Source organism: Sceloporus occidentalis, unplaced genomic scaffold, assembly GCF_023333645.1.
Source record: "Sceloporus occidentalis isolate IW3139 unplaced genomic scaffold, rSceOcc1.0.p SCAF_5, whole genome shotgun sequence".
Taxonomy (NCBI): domain Eukaryota; kingdom Metazoa; phylum Chordata; class Lepidosauria; order Squamata; family Phrynosomatidae; genus Sceloporus; species Sceloporus occidentalis.
The window spans coordinates 25046107-25072423 of NW_028316985.1; the positions used below are offsets into that span (position 1 = coordinate 25046107).

Here is a 26317-nt window from a genome sequence, read left to right on the forward strand (position 1 = left end):
ATAGAGTCCATCCATTTTGCATGCAGCCTTCCTCTCTTTCTTCTTCCCTCTACCTTCCCTACCATTACTATTTTTCCCTAGCATTACTGTTTTATGATTCATGCCTTCTCATGATATGTCCAAAGTACAACAACTTGAGTTTTGTCATCTTGGCTTCTAGGGAGATTTCTGGCTTGACCTGCTCCAGGACCCATTTGTTTGTCTTTTTGGCTGTCCATGGAATTCTTAGCACTCTTCTCCAACACCACATTTCCAATGAGTTGATTTTCCTGTTATCCTCCTTCTTAACTGTCCAGCTCTCACATCCATACATGGTAACAGGGAATACAATGGCTTGTACGATTTTAACTTTTGTACTCAGTTGTATATCCTTGTATTTTAGGATCTTCTCTAGTTCTTTTATAGCTGTCCTTCCCATTCTTATTCTTATTCTGATTTCCTGGCTGCAGTCTCCATTTCTATCAATATTTGATCTCAGGTATGAGAATTCTTTTACTATTCCTGTTGCTTTGTTGTCTAATTCAAATTTGTGTAGGTTCTCTGTGGTCATTATTTTTGTTTTCTTTATGTTCAATAATAGGCCTGCCTTTGCACTTTCTTCCTTGATCTTTCTTAGTATTTGTTCCAGGTCTTTGAGGTTTTCTGCTAGTATTATGGTGCCAGCTGCACATCTGAGATTATTGATTCCTTCCTCCTATTTTCACTCCTCCTCCTCCTGTGTCCAAGCCTGCTTTTTTTAGAATATGATCTGCATATAAATTAAAGAAGTAGGGTGATAAGATGCAGCCTCGTCTGACTCCTTTGCCAACTGGGAACCATTCTGTTTCTCCATGTTCTGTTCTGACAGTAGCCTCTTGTCATGAGTACAGATTCCTCATCAAGACTATCAGATGTGTTGGCACCCCCATGTCTTTAAGGATATTTCATAGCTTTTCATGATCTATACAGTCAAAGGCTTTGCTGTAGTCTATAACAGCACATGGTGATTTTCTTTTGAAATTAACCATCATATGTTTGTAATGTGGTCCCTTGTGTCTCTTCCTTTCCTGAACCCTGCTTGGACCTCTGGGATTTCTCTCTCTATGTATGATCAGAGTCTGTGTTTTAGAATTTTGAGCATAATTTTGCTTGCATGGGATATTAGTGCTGTGGTTCTATAGTTGCTGCAATCTTTTGTGTCTCCTTTTTTGTGGATGGGGATGTATATTGATCATTTCCAGTCTGTCAGCCATCGTTTTGTTTTCCATATCTGTTCACATATATTAGTTAGCACTATAGTTGACTCTGTCCATGTAGACTGCAGCAGCTCAATTGAAATATCACCTATTCCTGGTGACTTGTTTTTTGCCATTTCTCTTATTGCAGCTTCCACCTCAATTTTTAGAATTTGGGATTCATCTTCATATGGCTCTTTGTTCCATATGTCCTTAATTCTGTCATCTCTATTATATAGCTCTTCTGTGTATTGAATCAATCATCTTTTTATTTGTTCCTGGCCTTTAACTGTGTTATTTTTATTGTCATAGAGTGTCCCAGTCCTTGGTTTGAATTTTCCTTTAATTCCCCTAATCTTAAATAAACTACAAATTATGCTAGCACTATGTAATCTCTATACTGAATGCCACTGTATTGCAACATATGAGAAACAGTGGCTGTGCCTAGTTGCTATTTCTTCATGCAATGCGCAATGCACAAAGATAGTGTGCAATGCATTATATATCTGCAATGGTGCCATGAGCAGAAGTCCACTCCTACCACCATCCACTCCTTATTCTCCTAAGCAGTTATTTGTGCCTTGCATCTCTTTTGGGGAGAAAGGTGGAACAGAAATAAAAAATTATGGACTATTTCTGGCTGTATTTTACCATGTCAGAGGCTGTGTGATTTACCCACAAAGACTTTTCTGGTTCTTTCTCTTCTGAAGAAAGTTCATGGCTTCTCTTTAATATCATTCTTTCCTTCTCCAAATGCTGTTACCTTGAAGTGAACAGTCTTTAACTCATAGGGTCTTCTTTGTCAAACAGAGAGATCAACTGGCTGCTCAGGGTAGAAAAGAAAGGAGGTGGGGAAGGGTGGGAGGATCTCAAGAGCAAAATGCCTGCCTGAGCAATAAAACCATATGGGAATTTAGACCAAAGTAAGGTGCCTTGACCTCCCCCACCTTTGTGTTATCTATATCCCTTTTGAAAACACAAGTATTACTTGTAGTCTGGGAAAAGACTTAAAAGCCCTGACAGCAAGACAAGGCCCAATGACCACAGACAAGGTACAAACTCAGAGGGAGACAGTATATCCTCAGGAAGTCTTGCAATCTAAATTGGATCAGGCAGACAAACCCAAGGGAAGGGAGATTATCCACCTTAAAATACAGATTTCAAGAGTAAAACTATATGCTAACTAACTCTACACCTTGCTCAACCTCTTGTTATTCAAGTCCAACACTGGGTCTTCCTTTAAAATAAAGAAATGAATAAAGAGCAATTCTACCCCAAGATTAATGGTGGCTGGCTGGCTGACTGATCAGTTCAGTGTCATGAAAACTGTAGAGCTTTGGAAATCATTTCAGAATCTCTTTGCCATTGTGATCATTGACCATGCTGGCTTGGGGATTCTGGGTGTTGTCATCCCAGAAAAAGCTCATTACTTTTGCGAAATTGCCACTCCAAAAATTGCTATTATGGGTGAGAAAGAGTGTCTTTTGATGGTAGTAGCTGCCTCCTCCATGTGTGTGTGTCCTCACATTTATAGTCATATTTGCATTCACTTGATAAGAATCTTATGGATTTTTCCATGTCCTTGAAATGTTATTTCTAGTTTTTAAAAATCTTATAATACTTCATTACTTATTTTGACATTGTGTTCATTGTAGTCACATTGTTAACTGTTTTAGTTGGTGGTATTATTGGCCCAGAACAGACGGGCCTTTGAGGCACCCTCGTCACGTGCGAGGGCTGCCTGGTGGGCGGAGCACCCATACGCCCGGCAGCCCTCGCATGTGACGAGGGTGCCACAGCTGCAGCGCACCTGCCAGACACAGCGCATGATGGTTATGTCGCAGCTGCGCAGCCTCCAAACGGGGCTGTGCAGCTGCGACATAACTGCACCGTCTCTAGCACTTTCCGGCGCCGCAAAAAAAGCTGTTTTGGGGGGCTCCTTTTTTCCTGCGCAGTAGCGCCACGCAATTTGTATGCTGCGGCGCTCCTGCGCAGGAAAGAGAGGTGCCAAGGAGGCACCTCTTTTTGGCAGTCTGTACCCCACCATTGTTTCTTACTGTATTCTGTGTTTTTACTGTTCTGTGAACACATACACATAAGTATGCAAAATACATCACGGCCAACTTGCTAGTCTTGAGCCTCTCCTCACCTTAAAAACAGTTCTGGAGCCCTGTATGAGAGGAAGGGAGAGAGGGAGATTTGGGTAGCAGAAAATGATGCAGAAGAAAAGAGTTGCATACACTCTTTCCCCAACACTGCTGCTCATAATATACACATCCTCTGCTGCTATTATCCAGACATGAATCTCCTGTCTCATATTTATTTTTGTCTTGAGACAGAGGTGCAGCATGGCTGAGACCTATTTGGCCAGAGATTGGTATTTACCACTGACTGACAGGAAAAGAGAGCTCAACATACCCCAGAACGTGGCAATGTGTGACTTTTATATTTTCAGGACAGTTGGGATCCTTGGTTAGTTTAATTTTAAACAAATGATTGGGACATCTGTAGCATCCCTGACTACAAAACACTGCTGGATAGTGTTGACTGGGTAGTGGATGACTGAGTGGATAAGCCAGATACAGTAGAAACAGTTCTGCCACCTTTTCATTTTTGGACAGTGTCCACACGATTTAATCCAGCACCCAAAATTTATTATATAGGCTGGCATTGGGTAGATAGGCCAATCCTTCATTCAGTTTAGACTGCTTTTGTATTGTTCATAATCAGTACTGTAAATCATGTGGTCCTCCAGATGTTGTTGGACTGCAACTCACAGTATTCCTCACCATTGATTATGCTGGCTTGGAATTCTGTGAGTTGCAATTCAGCAATATCTGGAGGGTTCATGATTCCTATCCAATAGAAATCTTGGAAACTGGATGTCAATGCCTCTGATAGGCACCTTCTGTGGGATGTCTGTTACTTTTTTGCAACTTATTGTGATCTACATCAGTGGTGGCCCCTGGACCAGTGCTCCGACCCTGGACTGGTGCCAGTTCCCAAGCCATTGGCTGCCAGTCCCTGACAGGTTTCCAGGCAAGAAAGAAAGAATTGCATCCAATTTAGTGCAAGTCCCTAGCAAAATAAAAATTTGCCGGCCCCCACACCATTGATAAGCGCTGGTCTACATGGAACAGATTAATCAGAGTGTGGTGTTAGCATACCCTATATACCCCATGTTGTAGTTAGGGTCCCCAAATTTCATATCTTTCACCAGCATGTTCTTAAGAGATCACTATGACCTTTAGGAACAACAGGTCAAGTTCCCAGAAGAAAAGGAGCAAGACTTGAGGCCTGTGCACATCCAAGTAATAAGACAATCAAATCTAAATGGGTGTGTGTACTATGTGCTCCTTCCTTCCCCCAAGTCACCTTCATTTACTCTTGCACCCTGAGACAAAGGATCTCCTTACACCCAAAGTGGTAAACCAACCTCTGTGTCTACTACCTGTTGTGTTCTGAGCCAAACCTCCCTGTCCATCCATCCTGGGGATATCCTGATACAATTGTTGATTTTGTCAAACTAGAATTAAAGCCATTAACCATCCAGAATCCCATTGTTGAATTCTGGGAAAGGACATCCTGCCTTTGTCACCTTACAAGATAGCTCATTACTTGGGGATAGATTTTAGGTATAAATATGGGTCCCAAGAACCTAGTCTCTGTGCACTTAGAGTACACCTACAGTTATCCAAGGCTGTGTTCCATGTATGAAACTGCCGCTTTCAGACTTCCCAGTCTGAGCCACTCCAGCTTTCTGTGGTCTACTCATCACATAGGTAATTATCACCCCCTGCAAACCCCTGAAACTCTGCTATCCAATTTCAATTTTTCCATTTCATTTAGCTCTGAAATGGGAATTGCTAGTGTGTGTGTGATTGCAATCTGCATTTCTCTAAATAAAACAATCTTAATCACACCAAACCTGGCATTGTTCTCAGTTATTAATGGTATACAGTGGGTGCAAATGGTCCTAAAGGTTACCCAACTTCTTGCAAAAGCTAGTTTCCCCAACAATTAAAGTAATACTGTCATATTTGGTGGAGATCTGCCCATCCCTTTCTTTCTTCAGGCAAAGTAGAGAGGGGGGGATGGCCTTGGAAAATAAACCTAAAGAGCACTAAATGAGAGGAGATGATTTTCAGTTTCAACTGTGATTCCAATGTTCCTATTTTAACTGTCATGGTTCCATCCCATGGAATCTTGGGATTTGCAGTTTAGGAAGAGGCATTTAAAAGTCTTGGCCAGAAAACTCTAGTGCCTCAATGGACTACAAATCCCAGGATTCCATACGATGGAACCATGGCAGTTAAAGAGGCACTATAATTATGTAGTGTGAATGGGTCCCTGGAGTGGGGCCACAGACAGCCCAGTCTCAAAGCACCTGCTTGTGATGCAGATATCACAGGCTCAATCCCCAAGACCTCTAGATTGGCAGGGGAAATTTTCTCTTGACTAATATCCTACACAGCTGCTGCTAGTCAGTGTTGACAACACGGATCAATGGTCTGGTGCAGTACTGAGGACAATTCCAATGTTCCTATTTTATATTGCCTGCCCTATCATCCAAAAATCAGAGGGTGACATATGATTAAATCAACCTGAACAGATTAAAAGAATAAAAATTTATATTCCTAATTTAAGTCTTCACATTATGGAAAAGCATCTGAACTTTTAAAACTTTTATTTAAAATTTTAGCTGATTGTTACAATAATTTACATTTTAAAAGTCCTACAATACTATGGGGCTTTTTCAGGATTACACTGCTTATGACCTCAGCATGTTTTAGGTCTCTTTCAGGCAACACAGTTATAGATGGCTATATGATGCCAGTTGAACCTATTGAATCTTAGGATTTGTAGTTTTGTTAGGCATTTGGAATTCTCTGCCACAGAGGTCTAGGGTTCCACCAAACTACAAACCCCATGATTCTGTAGGATGCAGTTATGACAATTATAAGTGGTATAATTCTTCTGAAATAAAGTTTAATCTGATCCTAGTTAGAAAAGAAACCTGTCTGAATTTCCAGAGAGAGACAGGATCAGACAGTGTAGACAATATTGGTTTAGATGCACTGATGACCCAATTCATAGCCTCCAATTATCCCAGTATGACAGGGACAGTCTGGATTAATTCTCTGCTGTCCCAACTTTCCAGCTGCTTTTAAAACATCCCAGTTTCTTTCTCATTTCCCAGCTCTCCCTCTTCATCCTTAATTTACTTTAATTGCTGCAAACTGTCTTTGATGGGCAAAACAGTTTGCATTACATTTTCATCTGCTTTTAACATGTCCCAGTTTTTTTCTCGTTCTCCTACTTTCCCCTTTTGTCCTCAGTTTACTTCAATTGCTGCAAAATGGGCAAAATAGTTTGCATTCAGTTAACTCAGCAGAGTGCGGGGAAGAGGGGAGAAAGCAGAATCTTAAGTGTTCTTCCACATTTAATAATCTTTTCTGTCTTATTGTTTGGCCACACATGAACAGCTTTTCATCTGTGAAATGTTGGAAAATAGTCTGGTTTGGAGTAAGGCACTTTCATATTTTCATAGGCATTGCCCATCTCAGCACAGGAAAAAACGTAACCAGAGATGCATCGGGCCTCACAGCGTTTGCATTTCCAGGTCACTGGTAGGGACAGCAACCTCTTGCTGACTCTCTTGAAAGCCTGCAGTGTTTAATGATCAAATTAGTGTTCTTGTTTGTTTGACACATTCCGGGCTGCTACCTTGAAGGTGTTTACTTTGTAACATGACCTGTGGCTTTTCTGCTCATAATAGCCACCCAACCCTAAACAGATACTTTAAAAAAAAAACACTGCAGGGGACATGGTTTGGGTTTGCTCTCAGAAATGTAATCTGAAAAACATCCAAGAGTAAACTTGCCCCCCTTCCTCCACTACCACAAAAGGTAAACTATCCAGCCTGGTTTTTCTGAATGGTACAATTGCCCTCCTTATCCACATATTTTTTATCCATGGATTCAAGCATCCATGGCTTGAAAACATTTTAAAAAAAGATAAATTCCAATAGCAAATCTTGATATTCCATTTTATATATACCATTTTGCTCTGCCATTATATTTAATGGGACTTGAGTATCTATGGATTTTGTTATCCCCAGAGAATCCTAGTACCAAACCCCACCGAATAACAAGATCCCACTGTACATCTTGCATTTTTATGTCCTGAGCCCTTAGTGCTGAGGACTCTGATTCTGTGGAACAGCCTCTCCTCCCCATGACTAACTGGCATCCTCCAAAAAGGACATGGGACTATAGTATGGGACAAGGGTATGGGACAATGGGAGTCGTACTCCTATACAACTCCCATTGTGCCATACCCTCCAACTGGCCTGATCTGACAGGCACAGTTCTGATTAATCCTTTGGTAGCCCACTTTTTCTGCTGATTAAAAAAAATCCCATTTCCTCTTTCCTCTTCCTGTCTTCTATTTTTCTCCTCAGCTAACTTCAGTTGCTGTAAACTGAGTACAAATGCAAAAATAGCTTGCACTCAGCAGTGGGGAGAGGAGAGGATGGGCAGAGTTTTGCCCTTCACTGTTGGCTCAATTTCAGAGAGGGGGCACTGTCACCCTACCTCAACCCCTGTTCAAAGGTCCATGTTACTGAACATCATTCTCTCTAATGGTAAAATATGAGGTGAATGCCAAAAAGGACTAGTGTCAGGTTTTAAGGGCATCAGGCTGGTCCTGATAAGACTGGAGCCAAAACAGGATCACTGAAGAAAAATGAGGTTAGTATCATCTTCCTCCTGTGGTTGTTGGGTGTCTTCAAGTATTTGTGATGATCTTTTGATTTCTTAGAATTAATTATTCAGAGAAGGCCTGCCATAGCCTTCTTCTAAGGCTCAGATATTGTGACCTGGCTAATGTCACTCATAGGGTTTCCATGGCTGAGCATGGATTTGAACCCTGGTTTCCTGTAGTCCATCACTCAAACCACCCCACCCCACTGGCTCTCAGATTCTTAAGACTCTTGAATCTTCTAGAAGTGCAACAGGGAATTTCAAAAGCTCACATAAACCAAACCTACCATGTGAGGGATGAACATATCATGGCAACTTGAATGTCTGTAGGAAAAAGAATGAGAAGTGCGAGAAGGAGGGAGGGGAGGCAGGAATGCCCTTCTTGGGGCTCATTCACACTAGCGTTTTTGTAGCCAATTGATCCGAGGAGATTCAATGTTGTGATTCTAAATTGAAGTTTCCACTACATTTGCTCTGATTGAATATCTCCAGTTCAATTTAACCCCGTTGATATTCACAATACCGTAAGTATTGATTTAAAATGGAACCTCCATATTGAATGTATTCTATCGTTCTTGGTTTTTTTAAAAAAACTGTCAGTCACATGATGCTCATCTGCATCATTCTACTTCCGCTGTCATAGTTGGTGATGTGACTCTGCATCTGCAATAATATGGTGCTTTGCCAACAAAGAGGGGGAGGTCCACAAGTCCACAAGTGGGAGGGCAAGACCCCGGGTGAGGTGGGATGTTCTGCCCCTCTGCACACAACCCCTCCCCTGTCAGCCTCGGAGGATGACGATGGCAAGCCCCTCTGAAGAACCCTTGTGAAGAAAGCTCCACGAAACCTCCATGGAAGCCATGCAAATGCAATGGTGCGCAGAAACTGTCAAATGTAAAAACAAACAAAAAATAAACAAAAAACCACAAGCTGCACCATGTTCCCAAAAGAACACCTTCCCAACTTTGGTGATGTCTGGGTATCAGGCACTGATGCAGATAAAAGGGACTAATTCACTAGGAGATGAAGAAAACAGCTGCCCGGTGATTTAAAGGGACCACTTGACAGTTCAGGAAATTTGAATCCACTGAGTTTAAAGAGCCGGTATCTTCACCCACCAATTGCAAGCACTGAGAGGGGGAAAACAATGGTGTTCTGCCACTAAACCAAGACCTGTTGGATGGGATGGGTATTTTCTGCTCCTCTGCCCATTATCCCTCCCTCCTGGGTGCCCTGAATGAAATTGGCAGCACATTCCCATTGGCAGCTCCCTAAAAAAAACCACCCGGTACTTTTGAAAAGACACAGAAAATACTTCAGTCTCAAAATCACCGGTTCAGAGGGATTTGCATTGCCCCCCCCCCCCAAATTTGGGTCACACTTGTTTTATACATTGGCAAATGTAGTCTGAGTGCTGGACAGAACCACTGTGCTAACTTGGATGGTACTTAGCCATCTATAATCCCAGAGTTAACAAACTGGGATTTGGAAATCAAATGCAAGCACATTCCAAATGTCCTTTTTATTAAGCTTATTGTCCATAATGATAAACATACATCCTCAAACACATGCCAACTCATGCAGCCACTCATTCAAAGAACTGTTAGATCCAGAGGTTAATCTGTCAGCATCAGTGTTCTGAATATCTTATATTCTTTTTATAAATCTTGCACAAATTCATGTCTCTGGTGTAGGGCAGGCAAGAAAAAATGCAATAGGCAAAGCTAATGAGGTGCAATTGTATTCTCATAACTAGTTCCCAATGGATTTCAGATATCTTCATTGTTGACAGAGGAGCTATTTTATGCTTGGGAACACAGCTCCACTCCTTCGGTGGAATGCTTAGGGGATACAATTGTGCATCTATTTAACTACTGAACAAATTGTATTGACAAATATATTTAAAATGCATGAGATCTATTTATTAAAAACTGCACCCTATTAACTTTGCCTGTTGAATTTCCTCTGTCTGTGATGTTGCTGTGAGGTCCCTGTAAAACTGGTTGCAGCATCCCTGTCTCCGGAAACTATGCTCTTATCGCTGCATGTCTGGACGACCTCAACAGCTGCAGCAGATGGACATGGCTATATCTGTGAGCTCTATTATGACTGATCTAATCAGTTCTCTCTCAGTTTTGGTGTTCCTCCCTGTAAAATATAATTTGGTTGCTTCAGATTGGGACTTTGTGTAGCTGTGATGTCCAGTTTTAAAGTTTTGGGTAAGAATCTAATAACAATGCAAAATGAAAATTTTCACTTGTACACACAGCCTCAGGGTGGGAGTGAGGACATTGCTCTAGTCAACATTTTGCATTTAGCTTTGGCCCATAGCCATTATTTTGCACTTGTCTCCCATGGTGTTGTGATAAATATTAAACTTTAGGATATTTGTCAGGATAGTTTCAATAGTGACCTTCCTAATAAGAGTCTGAAAATACAGACATATGTAGATTATAGCAATAAGCCACTTTTACTAGTTTTAATCTTTATCCAGAGCAGGTCTGTGTAAGGCTAATAGGCCTTAATTGCTCACTCAAAACCAAATCATTCAAAATGCATGAATTGCCACTGGGAAAACTCACAGTATATTATTGCTGGGAAAATCCACACTTCCACCCCCAGCAACTGTATCTCAATTTTGGGAGAAAACTGGGATATAAATAAAAATAATGATAATAACTTTGAAAATTGTAGATAAACTCAGAGAGACCAGTGAAGTCTGGGTATGGTTGGAATAATATAATCAGCAGTGCTAATTAAAATGTCCCTGAGCTTTAGCGCTGCTTATTTCTTTTTTAAAAAAAATATTTTTATTGAATATTCACAGATTAAAAAACATCATATCGCGTCCATTACATTTCATAATTAATAGAGGTTTCTACTTTTATCCTTCCTCAACTTTCTATCAAGATTGTACTTCATTCATAAATTGTCACTTTCTATATCTCATATTTTCACTTTAACGTTGTTCTTTATATGTATAATTCTCTACTTCCATCTTTACCATCTTTGCTAAGTTTGATTCATCTTTCTTTATCTTATTTTATTTTACATATTTACATACTGATATCAAGTGAAATAGTTTTTCCCTTTCCCACTTGTCTATTTGGTTTAATTATAAATAATAGTAGAGTAAGTTCCTTCTTCTTCTTTCATAAACTTTAACCATGGTTCCCAGTCTTTCTTATATTTACCTATTGGACTTTTATTTAAGGTGGGCACAAGATCTAGGACAAAATATTCAGCTTACACAGTGGGAAAAGAATTGGACAAGAAGAATAAAATATACAAAGAATTATGCCATACAAGAAAATCTTGTCAAAATGCAATTCAGATGGTATTTAACACCGGAAACAATATCGAAAATGTCAAAGATCTGCCAAAATAAATGTTGGAAGTGTAAAGAGGAAACTGGAACTCTGATCCACTGTTGGTGGAAATGTAAAAAAGTCAGTCAATTCTGGACAGAAATACATCACAAGATGCAAGCTATTCTCAAGATGAATATTATGAAAGATCCAAAGAGTTATCTCTTGAATATGGTTGAAGATAATGAGCTAGAAAGGAAACATGGGAAGCTAATATTTTACATGATCTGTGCAGCTAGGATGCTATTGGCCTCAATGTGGAAAACAGATAGGACTCCTGATATGAATATGTGGACAACGAAGGTGTACGAATTTATGGAAGTGGATAAATTACTTCTGCTTATTTCTGATCTCTGGATTATAGTTTTAAGATACTACTACCAATACAAAGTAGATCCCAGAAGCCTGAGATCTGTTCACTGCTGGCATTCTCATTTGTTGCTGTACTTCAAATCTGAAAAGCTCCAGCCTGCATTGCCAGCCCTTTTTTATGACATTTGTCATAAATGGTGACAATGCTGTGTGTCTCTGTGTTGTGTGACTTCAAGACATTTCTGACTTATGGTGACCCTAAGGAGAATCTTTCATAGGGTCTTCTTGGCAATATGTTTTCAGAAGAGGTTTGCCATTGCTTTCCCCTGAGGCTCAGAGAATGTGTCTTGCCCAAGGTCACCCAGTGGATTTCATGGCCAAGAGGGAATTGAATCCTGGTCTCCAGAGTCACAGTCCAATGCTCAAACTGCTGTGCCATGCTGGCTCTCTGACCATATCCACAGACCCAATTCATCAGTTCCCCATTCATATCAGTGCATGCATCTCTTTCTTTCTTCAAATGACTTCATTGTGTTGGATTTTGAAGCATAAGCCATTCAGGGCAGGGAACAGCCCTCTTTCACTTTTTAAAATGCCATCCATACTTCCTTGGCTAGAACACAGGAAGGTAGGAGCAGGTTGACTAAGGGTGCATGCACACTACAGAAACAATCCAGTTTGACACCACTTTGATTGCCATGGCACAATGCTTGGAATTCTGGGAATTGTAATTTGTGTTGTGGCCCTAGAACTCTCTGATGGAAAGGCTAAATGTCTCACAAAACTACAGTTCCCAGAATTCCATAGCATTGAGCTGTGGCAGTTAAGGTAGTGTCACACTGGATTATTTCTGCAGTGCAAATGCAGATCAAGTAGCTAAACGTTGGGTAAGCTATGAACTACACATTTTTGCTTTATATCTCTGTTTATAAAATTGTGTTATTATTTATTAGTGAAAACCAAAATTTCTGGAAATAAAGGAAAATAAAAATTTCAGAATATTCTTAAGAAGGGGAAGACCCTTGTGGTTTGCATGTCTGTTTTTCCAGCTCTGTAACTAGTGTACTACTAAAGCAAGGATGGGCAACTTTGCCCTCACCAGATGTGGTTGGACTATAACTCCCTTAGTCTCTGCCCCTTGGCCATGCTACTTGGGGCGAATAGGAGCTGGGGCCTGTTACCCAGGCTGTTTTATATAAATTTTGGAATCAATGATAACCCTTGGATGACCCCTGGCCAGACTCCTAGCCTGTCCGCCATTACTGGCAAAGCGAGAGGACATGTACACCTCCCCTAAGGGAGTTCCCATATTAACATCTCAGAGGGTCCAGGGAAGTCGCATGAAGGGATTATCTCAAGGCTGGGAAGAGTGAAAGGATTGCCTTCCCTGAAGCTATCAACCTCCTCCTCGAACCTATTGTCCGAGTGGCATAAGCCCTTTATACTATCTAAAGCAGACATCCAGGTGAAAAGAAAATCTTTAGAACACCTTTGTTTCGGCCAAGCCAGCCTCTTTGCCTCAGGCCAGATTTGGCCTATAAAAAGTCCCCACTTTGGCTGCTCAGCGCGCCATTTACAAGGTCTGCTTACTCCACGTCAGTCGGACCTCTGTTTTGGTAGCCAGCATTTCTGCTCAAACCCAGGTTGCGGAGCAGGCTTGTCTCACTGTCCATCACCCCATTCGCTTCCCGGAGGGAATCTACATTCTGGTAAGCATCTCCATTAGTAATGCCTGAAATCTGTTCCCATTTTCCAACCCTAATTTTCCTGAGCCTTGTATGTGTGTGTGTATGCCAGTGAATCGTATGTGTTTTCCCCTATTTCAATAAATTAGACATCTAGTTATTAATATCCGTCTCAGCTTTATTTATTGGGATCCCCTGGTCTACTCCGTATACATATCGGGAGGGCGATTTCGGTGGGCTCTGGTAGCCAGACCCCTCTTGCAATATTTGGACTAATAACAACATAATAAAATTCCCCTACGGACCCTTGGCTACAGGGCCCAACTATGTCTGGAAGGGCACATGTTGCCCATCCTTGAACTAAAGAAAATAGGTCTATTCACTTTCCCCCTGACAGTTGTGAAAACCTCTTACAGATCTGCCCTTGCCAGCTTAGGGACTTGAATCCACTCAGTGAAATGAGACTGGGACATTAATTTTTCAAGTGACATAATTTGTTGAGTTTGAAAAAAACAACAGGGCATTGGAAGCCGAGGTACATCTATATAGCAGCAGCTCTCCGGCACAAAGGAAAAGCTGTGTTTCCTGTCTTGACAAATCCACTCTTCTCATTCAGCGACTGAGCAGAACTGACTTTTAGACAGAATGTCTCCTGCTGAAATCATAGACTGCTTCAGGCTTTAAAGGCACAAAAGCTGTTTTGTTGAGGGAGAGAAAAGGGATTCACTGATGCTTGTGCTGGATACACTTGTCAATGTAAATGACTCTGGTAGCACCCAGGCGGAAGCTGCTTACATTTGAGAGGAGCTGGGAAGTCAGGGAGATCAATTTACGACACAGACAGGAGAGATGGTAAATCAAAGGTGTCCACAGGGATCAGTTTTTCCCCCTCCCAGAATATATTTCTTCTTTATTGATGAGTGTTTGACTTGTGTGATGTGTGCTGATAGCCTTTTGCCATCCTTCCTTTGGACATTTCCGTTTGAGATTAGGTTTCATGTGAACCAAGACTCCATTAGCATGTTTTTCTTACACGTCACTAGACATGCTGACAGGCTCTTCTGGACCTTCTATGTTATTTGCATTATTGGTGGTGTTGGGTTTTGCTCCTTGACCATAGGACAGCACCACTGAGTCCTCGGTTTCAGAGCCATCATTGCCCTTTTCATGCTACACCAGCAATCTCAGCAGCACTCAGTGAGTTCAGTCCAGATTCAAAGTGGACAACTTGTTGACAGACCACAGCTCCCAGCATTGACTAAGCTGGCTAGAACTGATAGATACCACAATCCAACAATGTCTGGAGAACTACATGCTGTTCATTCTTGACCTTAACTTTAGTGTGGGCAAATTTAGCAGGTACAGAAACCTTTTTTCTGCAACCAGGGGCCACACAGACTGCAAGCAAGCAGGCAAATATGAACCCACACCAAAATCAGAAATGGTCATAAGTCAACTTTTGGTTTTGAAAAACAGTTGGTTGATGTGAAACAGGGTAGGAGGAGCCTGCAGCCTGTTTAAAAGACATCTAGAAGAGGCAAAAAGCCAATCTTAGGTGAGGGTTTTTTTTTTTTTTTTTGGAAGGAGGCAAAGGATTGTGAAGTTGAAGGTTTCCATGGCTGGCGTACATAGTTTTCTGTGGGTTTTCCAGGCCATGTGGCTGCATTCTGGAAGAATTTATTCAGGACGTTTCCCCTGCATCTGTGGCTGGCATCTTCTGAAGATACCAGCCACAGGTGAAGGCAAAATGTCAGGAATAAATTCTTCCAGAACACAGCCACAGAAAACCCACAGAAAACTAGGGCAGAGGGTTGTTGGGAGCTAGGAGCCATAAAACAGCCTTAAGGCCACAGGTAGCCTCAGTGCCATACTTGGCCCATCTTTACTCTAGAGTACACCAACAGGGTTTCCAGATAGTTTTGACTGAAGACTTGTAAGAAAAAAGTCAGAAGCAGCAGTGGAAAACCACAAGTTATAAATGGAAGAGGACAGTATCTGGGTCCACTCTGCAATTCCATGAACAAGGTAATCAACTGGAGATTAAAAGCTTTCCCTAAACTAAACCCTGTGTTAGTTACACACATTCCCTTTGGAAGAGTTGGCTTTTTCATATTGATTTCAATGACGTTGCCTTGAGTTCTCCTAACATACTCGTAGAGTGCCTCTGCATTGTAGAAATAATGCAGTTTGACACCACTTTAAGTGTTGTAGCTCTATCCCATGGAATCCTGGATTTTCAGTTTTACAAGGTCTTTAGCCTACACTGCCAAAGAGTGCTGGTGCCTCACAAAACTACAAATCCATGGATTCTGTAGGATGGAGCCATGGCTGCTAAAGGGCATTATTTCTACAGTGTTGTTATGTCCTTTCAAGTCATTTCTGACTTATGGTGACCCTAAGACATGGGGTTTTCTGAGGTTGAACCCTGGTCTCCACTCTCCATGCTGGCTCTTCTCCAGTGCAGATGCACCCTAAGTCCAATTCATAGTTCCCTGGCTATCCAGAAATTACACAGAAGAATTAGGTGGTGTGGGAAAAAACTGCCTAATAGGGGTGGGTGGCTTGGAGTACCTTCACTGGTGCCACCTAGCACTCCTATTGCCACCCTTCAGGTGACAGGAATAAAAGATGAAACTTGCCAAACAATTTAGTTCTAGGCAGAGGTGGGACTCATGTGGTCTTCTAGATGTTGTTAGACTGCAAATCCTTAGCCTGAATATGTATGTTAAACCATTGCCATGAGCAATGCTGGGAGTAGCAGTTCAACAGTAACTGAAAGGCTGCATGATTCCCCTTCTTGCTTTAGGAAACAACAAATGGTCTGCTGACATCTCATGCACTTTAGAAAATACTTCTCCATGCATTAATATTTATTTATTTGTTTATTTATGTAGTTTACTTCTATGTTGCCTTTCTCCCAAAAAGGGACCCAAGGTGGCTCACAAGATAAAAATATTATTAAAACGTCACAATAAAAATGTAAAAACAATTAAAATAATTGAGTTAAAATAATATAAAATTATTACAATAACACAGAGAAGTTAAAAACATGACTAAAACACACACAACCATATTAAAAAAAAACACCCTATCCTGACTATATGTTAAACCTTCCTGCTGATAAGAAATATAGACTGAAGTTATCCAGAACACTTCTGCTTGTTGAAGACTTCCGTATAACGTTATTGCTTGCAGCGTTACTGATTAATTTTATTTTCACTATCTCTTGTGTGTAATAAAACTACATAAAAAACATCTCCTCTGCTCAGATTAAGCCAGGTGCCCAATGGCTTCTCCTGAATGTTGTGATACTGGTATGGTGTAGTGTCTTGCATGCCTCCTTTTGAGGTATATGCTCAGCCTCTACTATTACCTGGAAACAGAGCTACATTCCTAGCAAACTGCTATGTAATAGGGTTTGTAGGTCACAAGCAGAGTGATTTACATAATTAAAAGAGGGCAATTCTTGCTTCAGGTGCCTTAAAATACTGTATAAGAAGTCTGTTATTTTGAAGTGCAACCCTAAATGCCATATAAATTTTAAAAACCAATGCATGTTTCATGCATCATTCAAAGTATTTATTGAAAATATCTGCAGTCCTTTTTGTTGTCGCTGTTAATGAGATGTTTCAAACAATTTCTACTTCTAAGTCTTCCTGTGTGATCCTATCTTTCTGCTGGTTCCTTTGATGACCTGTATATAGTAAAGTAAGTCAGTTCATGCACAACATCAATCTCAGTTACAAAACGACCACAACTGGCACCCCATCAAAGCACATCCAACTTCCTCCACACCAAAGATATAAGCACACGCATGCCAGGTGCTCCTTCATGTTCTCTTCATTTCATGAACAGGAGAGTTTTCTTTGGAGACTGCCAGGCTCTCTTCCATTCATTACCTTCCTTTACATTTATTTAGGCTCCAGGTCCTAATAATCCCTACCCAGTTTTAACTTTTAAATCCATTCCTATGAGTCTCAATGGCTCAGGAAGTCAGACTAAAAAGATACACTTCATTGTGGGTGGCCTTAGAAGACTACATGCGGTGTCTTTAGGACTTAGAAAAGTTACTTTTGGACCACAACTCACAGAAGCCCTTCCCTATCAATAATTGATATAATTGCAGACTATTTTTACTGGATAAAACTTAATTGGAAACTTAGCACTTTGTCAAACAGATTTTGAATGCAATGACCATACAGGTGAATTCAGTGGTATCACTACTAGAGGGTGCAGGGTGCGTGGCCTGTATAGGGTGACATCCCAGAAGGGCTTGCTATGGTGGCATAGCCCTCCTCATGAGGAGACCTCCACCACTGTGGCAAAGGAGAGGTCCAAGCAGCTTCTCCCGGCTTTACTGCAGCAATGCAGACCTCCTCATAAGAACATCTCTACTGCTGCAGCAAAGGAGAGAGCCAAGCATGCTCTTTTGGCTGCCCCCTGGTACCCCACCCTCGTCATTGGGTGGTATCAGGGGTGGTGATGCCACTAGGTGAATTTGAATTACTATATCTCAAGGGCCTTATAGAATTACCCTATAAATGTCTGCTCTGAAGAGTCCAGTGTAAATGTTATAGGATTGTATCCAAAACTAATCTAAACATTCAGGAAAAAAGAACAGCAGCTCTCCATGATTGGACTTTGCATAGAGGAAGCACATATTTGCATTGTGTCCTGTTAAACAAGAAACCATAAAGCATCCCCTTACACACATGCATTTTACTGTCTAAGGTCCTGTTAAGGAAAGAGGAGAATGTGTTGTTTCTGACTTATGTCGGCTCCTAAGGTGAACCTATCATGAGAGTTTTCTCAGAAGTATTTGTTTATGGGGGTCTGCCATTGACTTCCTTTAGGCTGAGAGAGTGTGACCTGCCCATGGCATCCAGCACATTTCTATGGCCAGGTTCAAATTTGCTCTCCCAGAGTCCTAGTCTAACATAGAAATCACTACACCACAATGGCTCTTTGAAGAGGAAAACACACAATGAGAGATTGGAGAAGTTGATTTATTATTATTATTATTATTATTATTATTATTATTATTATTATTTGGACGACAGCTCTCAGATGCCACAGCCAACATTGCCTGTAGCTGTTCTGGCTGGGGTATTTGGAAGTTGTAGTCCAAAAAAAAATAATAATAACTTTCCTCAACTCTGGGTATAAATACCATTCCATACATATTCAGATCTGTGCTCCAAACCAGGCATGCTTGTCTTGACTTGCTATTACACATTGGGGACATATCCATACTACTCAGTTTGATACTACTTAAATTACCATAGTTCCATCCCATAGAATCCCAGGATTTGTAGTTTGAGAGGAATTCTTAGAATTCTCTGGTATATTCTCCCAATCTACTGCAGTAAAGCTCTCTGGCAGAATATTCTGAGTACTTCATACAACTACAAACCCCAGGATTCCAAAGAATGAAGCCATGGCTGCTAAAGTGGTATTAAAAATTGCTATAATTATGTGGTGTGTATATATCAACACTATAGGTGCTTTCAAGTGAGGTTGTTTACTGTGAAACTGCCCTGCCTCATTTGTGGACTTTTATGGGGGAGGTGAGTCCAGAAGTCAACATCTTATTTATTTAGAGTATTTATTAACCTTTCAGCCAAAAAGGCTCTCAGGATAGCTTCCACGTCATAAATTTGAAAGATCCCTTTCCTCGGGCTTACAGTGTAAGGCATGGTACATATGGAAAAGGAAATGGTAGTGGGTGAAAGGCTTAGGTCCAGCAGATGCTGGTTGCTTTCCCATCAAAGAGGAAAAGAGACAGTGTTATGTAGTGGTTAGAGTCCTGACGGCTGGACTGAGACTTCAGAGCCTTGGGAGATATGGGTTCAAGTTCCCACTAAGCCATAGAGCTCATTGGGTGACCTTGGGGCAATCACTCTTTATCAGCCTCACCTCCTTGTTGTTGTGTGGATGAACTGGGGAGGAGGACCGCCATGTATGCTTCCTTTATCTTGCTGTAGGAAAGGCACCTAGAAATGAGAATAATAAATAGTAATAATGTGGGAAGGGAAGCTTATTTTGGTGTCATAAAATGGTAGCAAATTCTCATTTGAAGGTTATTTTTAAATAACACTTTTCAATCAAAATCTTAGGGTGGCTTACAAGAAAATAGAAGACAATTAATATGATAATTTTAGAAAACCAATACTCTAGAAAAGCCCCCCCCCCCCAAATAATAGATAGCCTACAGTTGCTGGGACCTCCAGTCTGGCAACATCTGGAGGGCTTCATGAGTCCCATCTCTGGTGTCCATTGTCACACTTTCTGCACCCTGAAAAAATGTGTATCTCTGTGTGAAGGCAGTTTAAAAAGAAGTGGGTTTGTGTGTGTGTGTGTGTGTGTTCCTAAATTCACACACTCTGGGTTTCTTATGAACATGCCAATACCTCCTTTTCTGTATCAAGTGGCCCCATTTTGGTCCATTTCTGTTGACAACCATCATGTGATTTCACAATTAGAATGAAAAATAATATTAATATTCCTTATAGGACTGCAGTAATAATTACTGACCTAATGTGTGAGAAGTGTTATCAGTACTCTTGACCCTTATACTTATGGTAATAACAAGGCTGAAGAGGAGGAGAAGGAGGAAGCTTAGAATTAGTATAAGGCTGTGTTGTATTAAAAGTGTCTTATTTTCTTGTTACATTAAAACAGTAGGTGATCCCTCTAACTTGAGAGTGAGAATATTTCATTATTGAAGTGCTCCTCAGCTTGTGTTCATTTGTTTATAGCTATGTAAGAACAGACAAGAATTGGCATTCATAAAATTACAAAAAAAAAAAAAAAAAAAGATAAAATAAAAAATTTACAATTTTAAAAGCTGATTCGAATAATTTTTAAAGGACTACAATGTAAAGTGATTTAAAAGCAAACAAACAACAATCTCATCCTTAGCTGATGTTCTTGATCCTCTTGTGTTTGCACCAACTCTTTAACAAGTCTAAAACATTTTCCTGGCCTGTCTCTGTGTATTTATATATATGGAAGCATGTAGTCATAAACAAACCACATTTTCCATCTCGGTTTAAAATTCTGCTGGCATCTTTGCCACAGATTTAATTTGGCAGCACAAAGGAATTAAAACAATACAATAATAAGGGAGGATTCTTGAAACCCCTTGCAGCAAATATGTGATCTCTTTCTTGACCCCTCCTCCTCTATTCCTTGCCTGGCAGTTAGCAAATCCGTGGACCCTTCATCTCCTTCCTTTGTTCCTGCTACTTGTTTCAGAGAACAAAACAGAGATGGAAAGCCTGCTGCATAAAAACTTCCCTTCCAACAACCAGCGTGTGTTGAGGGGAAAAGACTAGTGTGCACCCTGCCGAGCAATGTACGGATATCTGTGTCAGGCAGAATTTGCAGGAAAATGAGTGCAATACCATATGATGGTTTAGGGACTGTGGGATCTTACAGATGGGGCAAATGTTTCAAGAAGTTGCAGTATTTATTACTATGGTTCTTTTATTATTTTATAAATAGCGAATTGCCAGAATCTTGTTGGGCTGTTACGGATGTTTAACCTACTGTTACACGCTCATGACTGTTTAGGATTCACGATCCCTACCTAGCTCCTAGTTTAGGGGATAGATAGGGACTTGAAAGCTCCCCAGTCCTAAGTTCTTGGGCAGCAGTTGCTGTGATCAATGGGGAATTGCGTCCCTGTAGATTACGAAGCAGTCCAGCCCCTTGTTGTGCAAGTGATCTCCGGTATGAGGGGAAACTGCATCACGCTTGAGATCACTCACAGAAGGGAGGAGGACTGTTAGTTATCTGCTCCCCAAGTGACAGAGGAATAGACACCCATCAAATGAAGCAGTTGCTGCCTAGTAAGTGGGGATTGGGGGGATCGGAACAGGAGTCACTGCATAGTACCATAACTACAGCATTTAAGCATTTGTAACTTCCCAACAGGATTCTAGCAAACATTTCTGTTGTCCTGACTATTTTCTGATAATTCCCAGCACCAGTTGCAACATTTTATTCTCACCCTCAAGCAGGTCTCTTTTTAAATTCCTATATATATTGGAATTTTAAAAAAAGGGCTCAATTTCTTCTTCTAACTTCTTCTTTAAAAAATTATATAGTGCATCAGTGAAGTTGCACTGCTGCACTATAGCCCTATAACATTGTGAAAATGAAAATAGAAAGGAGGAGAAAATTCGCCTTTCAAATCATAGGATCAGCTCAGGAAACCCATACCAACAACAATAATTAGAAGAGATCTAGTGCAGATCCAAGAAAAAATTACAAGCACCTGTCCCCCAATGGACTAAAAAGACATGGAGGTGACAACAACTGGTAAAGTCCTGGCAAAACCCAAGGATCTAGTTCTGGCTGGTCATCAAAAAGCCAGAACTGGCACCTAGCTTGACAACAGTAGATATAAATGGGATCTAGGACTCTTAGTAGACCACAAGCTGAACATGAGCCAACAATGTGATGTGGCAGCTAAAAAAGCCAATGCAATTCTAGATTGCAGCAATACAATTATAGTGTCTAGACTGAGGAAAGTAATAGTACATTTAGCCCTCCAAATACACAAATTCTACACCCACAGATTCAACTATCCCTGACTTGAACATATAAGTGACTAAGGATGACATCTCTCCTCTGAATGCCTGTCTTGGGGTGGTATTGGACTGGATGAGGGAAAACCGACTCAAGCTGAATCCAGGTAAGACGGAGGTACTCGCTATAGGAAACCCAAGCCCAGGTATGGAATTATGTCTGTCAGTTCTGGATGGGGTCACACTTCCCCTGAAAGACTCTGTCCGCAGCTTGGGGGTGCTCCTTGACTCGTCGCTTCACCTGACAGCTCAGGTGGATGCGACAGTCAGGAGCACTTGTTATCAGCTTCGGCTGATACGCCAGCTGCGCCCCTTCCTGGAATCGGGAGACCTGGAAACAGTAGTACATACACTGGTAACCTCTCGAGTGGACTTCTATAATGCGCTCTACATGGGGTACCCTCGTGCCAAGTTCGGAAACTTCGACTTGTACAAAATATGGCAGCCAGGTTAATTACAGGTACTTCTCGTAATGATAACATAACAACAGTTTTGAAATCCCTGCACTACCTTGCCAATTAGTTTCCGGGCAAGGTACAAGGTGTTGGTGATTACCTTTAAAGCTTGGGTCCAGAATACTTAAGGGATCGCCTGCTTCCATACTGTCCGTCCCACACTGTAAGGTCCTCGGGAAGAATCTACTTCAGCCAATAAAATCTAGTCTAGTCACCCAGAGGGCCTTTTCCATCGCAGCTCCGAACCTTTGGAATGACCTGCCGAAGGAGATCTGCGACATTTCTACTCTTACAGCCTTTAAGAAGGCTCTTAAGACAGATCTCTTCCGGCAGGCCTCCCTACCTAGTTCCTCTCCCCATTTACTGTGACTTACATCACTCTGTCCACCAATTCTTCTCTTAAATTAATGAGAAGAATTAAATTAAATTAAATTGAAATTATATTCTGGCCTCAAAAAGAAGAGCCCTCCCTCCGCTGTCATCTGTCATCATCAGACCTAGGAGGAAGTGAAAAAGACAGGCCCGATTTCCATCAGGCCTAACTGTAAATTTATTGTAACTCACGTCACTCTGTTTTATTTTACAGTATTTTATTTATTTTTGTATTTTATTTTATTCTCTTTATTTTTATTGTTGTAACCCACCTGGATTCCTTGTGATTGGGCGGGCTATAAATAAATTATTATTATTATTATTATTATTATTATTATTTATTATATTTTTAAAATTTCAAAAAGCAAACTTTGATTTTGCCACAATTTTACTATGCCAATGCAGATAATGGGACATGAGCATCCATAGATTTTGGTATCCAAAGGACACAGACTATTCTACTTTGGTCAGACCTCACCAGAAAAAATGTGTCCAGTATTGGGCACCACAATTCAAGAGGGATATTGACAAGCTGAAATATGTCCAGACGAGAAGGACCAAAATGTTCTGGAAAGCATGCTGTGAAGTGAGGCAGAGAGCTTAGTATGTTTAGCCTGGTTAAGGGGTGACATGATAGCTGTGTTTAAATATCTGAAAGATGTCATACTGAGCAAGCTTGTTTTCTGCTGCTCCAGAGACTGGGACATGGAGTAATGGATTCAAGCTACAGGAACAGAAATTCCACCAAAACATTAGGAAGGACTTCCTGTCAGTAACACTCCCTCAGAGAGTATGGAGTCTCCTTTTTTGGAGGTTTTAAATCAGAGGCTGGATGGCCATGTGTCATGAGTGTTTTCATTGTGTATTCCTGCATGGCAGAATGCAGTGGGAATGGATAGTCCTTGTGGTCTCTTCTAATTCTATGTTACTTGATTTACTCCATCTCTCTATTTTGGAGCTGGGTTGATGATGATAATACAGATGATGACTGGTGTGGCTATTGCCTGCTGATAGAACTAGGATGTTCTTTCTTCTTTTGGTTTATCCTGGCAATCTGCACCTTTGGTCAGTGTCCACCTCAACTTCTTCTCTAAGTGAGGTGTTTAGGCTTCCATGGGAATAAAGAAAGGAGCCTTAGTGCACATACTTTTTCACGTGGGGCAACGATTTCCCCATTTCATGATTTTTCTGAAAATAAGCTAATTGGAAGTAACACGGCAGTCTCAAACTCATGACTTGTAATCTTGGCATCTTACTTCTTTCTCCTGAATTAAAAAAGAAAAGAATTCCATTACAATTTTTTAAAAGATAAGTTCTTCCTATTTCATTTAGTTTTTGGCTCTGCTTGCTGCCCTTGGCAGTCTCCTCTTGAGCATCTTTTTCTCACGCAAATTATGAAAGATAAAAGCAGAACTGAAATTGTAGGATGTGAATAAAACTGCAGATGTTAGAACACTGGGGTGGAGGTTCAAAGGAGTCAGGAAAATGCTTATAAGGAAGGAAAAGAGGCAAATCCTATGACTGCAAGATGTGAACACAGCCTATAAAATAATTCACACAATAAACAGAAATCTTTATCTGCTCTTGTCTTCTTTGCACATTGTCCCTTCTCTCTCATCAGTCCCTTTAGGGCCTAATATAGCCCCACTAGGAGCTGTGGGTGTTCTTTACCTCTGATGCAGCAGGTAATGATCTAGACTTTGAAAGGACAATCTGATACAGTCTTGATTAATCTTCAGTCATCCCACTTTTTCAGCTGCTTTTAAAACGTCCCAATTTCCTTCTCCTCTTCCCTCCTTTATCCTTGGTTTAGTTCTGTTGGTGTAAACTTTGGCTGGAATCTTGTATCATCTTATAGTTACCTAAGTACTTGGGCACATCTATGGTGACAAGAAAATCCAGTTTATCTTTGGGTTACTCCAATCTGTAGCAACCATGTGCTTGCCTACACACCAAGGCGAGTTCAGGAGAACTGTCCACACACAGTTCACCCTTCTGAATTCACCCTGGTCTGATAAACTGCATTATTTACGGCCACATGGCAGTGGCTTCTCTGTGGTTTTCCCCTTTCCCCATGCATGTGAATGTGTGTATTTCTGAACTCTTTCCCCCATCCCCGACCTTATACCAATGTCGCTATGGAGTGCAGTCCACGTGCATACAGAAATATTTTGATTTTCTGCTCAAACTAGGATAAACCCTCGTTTTCCCCCCTCCAGGTTAAAACCCTGAGATAATGAAAAAGCCCAGTTGTTTCAGCTCACTGTGAAAACTCGGTGAGACCATTTTATTTAGCTCATGTAGATGCACCATGTGTAACTTCTTCTGGCCCAACCTCCCAAAACCTGATGGAAACATAATTCAGTTGTGCTTGTTGGCATAATGGTCCTCCTTCTGCCAAAGCAGTTGATGCCCAGTAAAATAGGTTGGAGTTGGGCTATTTTCGTTGTAGTAATAGCGTCAAAATCATGACTTGGTAATGATTGTGAATACGAAAGTTACCCAACTGTACAATTTTCTGCCTCATGTCAAATCACTTGTTTAGCTTTGGGTAGTACACATTTTGATTTGGCTGATCTTGGGACTTGCTCTGAATGCCATTTTGTCCTCTAATACAGACAGCAAACATCTTGGGGCAACTCCGGTCATACATTCTCACAGGGACTTGTGTGGCATGGATGGTGCTTTACACATGGCAGCTGCAGTCTCTGGCACTTAACAATTGTGTAACATAGCCAATTATTTAAGCATCACTTCTGGGGCCCTGAGAGAAGTGAGGGGAAGTCACTGATGCACAGTAATGCTGGCTCATTAATCTTTCAGTAAACACTTACCATTATAAGGAGGAAATGGTTTATTCTGGCCATCAGGTCTGATCAAGAAGAAACATACTTTTCAGTTCATTAGATCATGTTAATTAATGGCACATTATAGCCGGAGAGAAGACAGAAGGAAAGAAGTGATCTCCTTGCTTGCTTCTTGATTTCCCTTGTCAAATCCAGAAATGTTCACAAATAGTTTAATTGGGAGGTCAAAGAAAAGGCTTTCATGCGAGTCACCAGGACAGGAGTGGGGAAAATGCAACCTGAAGTCTATATGGTGCCTTAATGTAGTTTTCCACCCCATAGTAAAAGATACCAAGATCCCATTTCTACATTTTATGTCAGTTCTCGTTTCACACAGGGCTGCAGCCTAACTGAAATAACCAAAATCTCAGAAGGGATGGCATCATCCTGATTTTAAAATGTTCCAGTTTCTTTCTCCTTCTTCCATTCTGTCCTCACCTTACTTTAATTTCCTTAAACTAAGATCAATGTGCAAGAGTAGTTTGCACTGAAATAACACATGGGGGGAGTGGGGAGATGAGAGGATGGAACCTTGCCCTTCCTGGTTGGCATGACCAAAAACAATCTGCTGCAGTCTCTACTAGCTTGTCTATTCTTCCCCAATAATACATTTTGCCATCTTGACCACACTGTCTCCTCATGCAAACCTCATCATTGGTGAGGACCATGATTAGTGTGGCCATGTGTCCTAATTTAGAGGTGAGTGT

General features: G+C 41.0%; 1 long non-coding RNA gene across 1 annotated transcript; it reads right to left on the reverse strand.

Annotated features, from left to right (window-relative positions):
- Window positions 1-16953: 16953 nt before the first annotated feature.
- LOC149311786 (uncharacterized) lies at window positions 16954-25632 on the reverse strand. The gene is made up of 4 exons (XR_016281501.1): window positions 25599-25632; window positions 23912-24029; window positions 19260-19336; window positions 16954-17037 (listed from the first exon to the last, which is right to left on the reverse strand). It is a non-coding gene; the product is annotated as an uncharacterized LOC149311786 (long non-coding RNA).
- Between the last annotated feature and the right edge of the window lie 685 nt (window positions 25633-26317).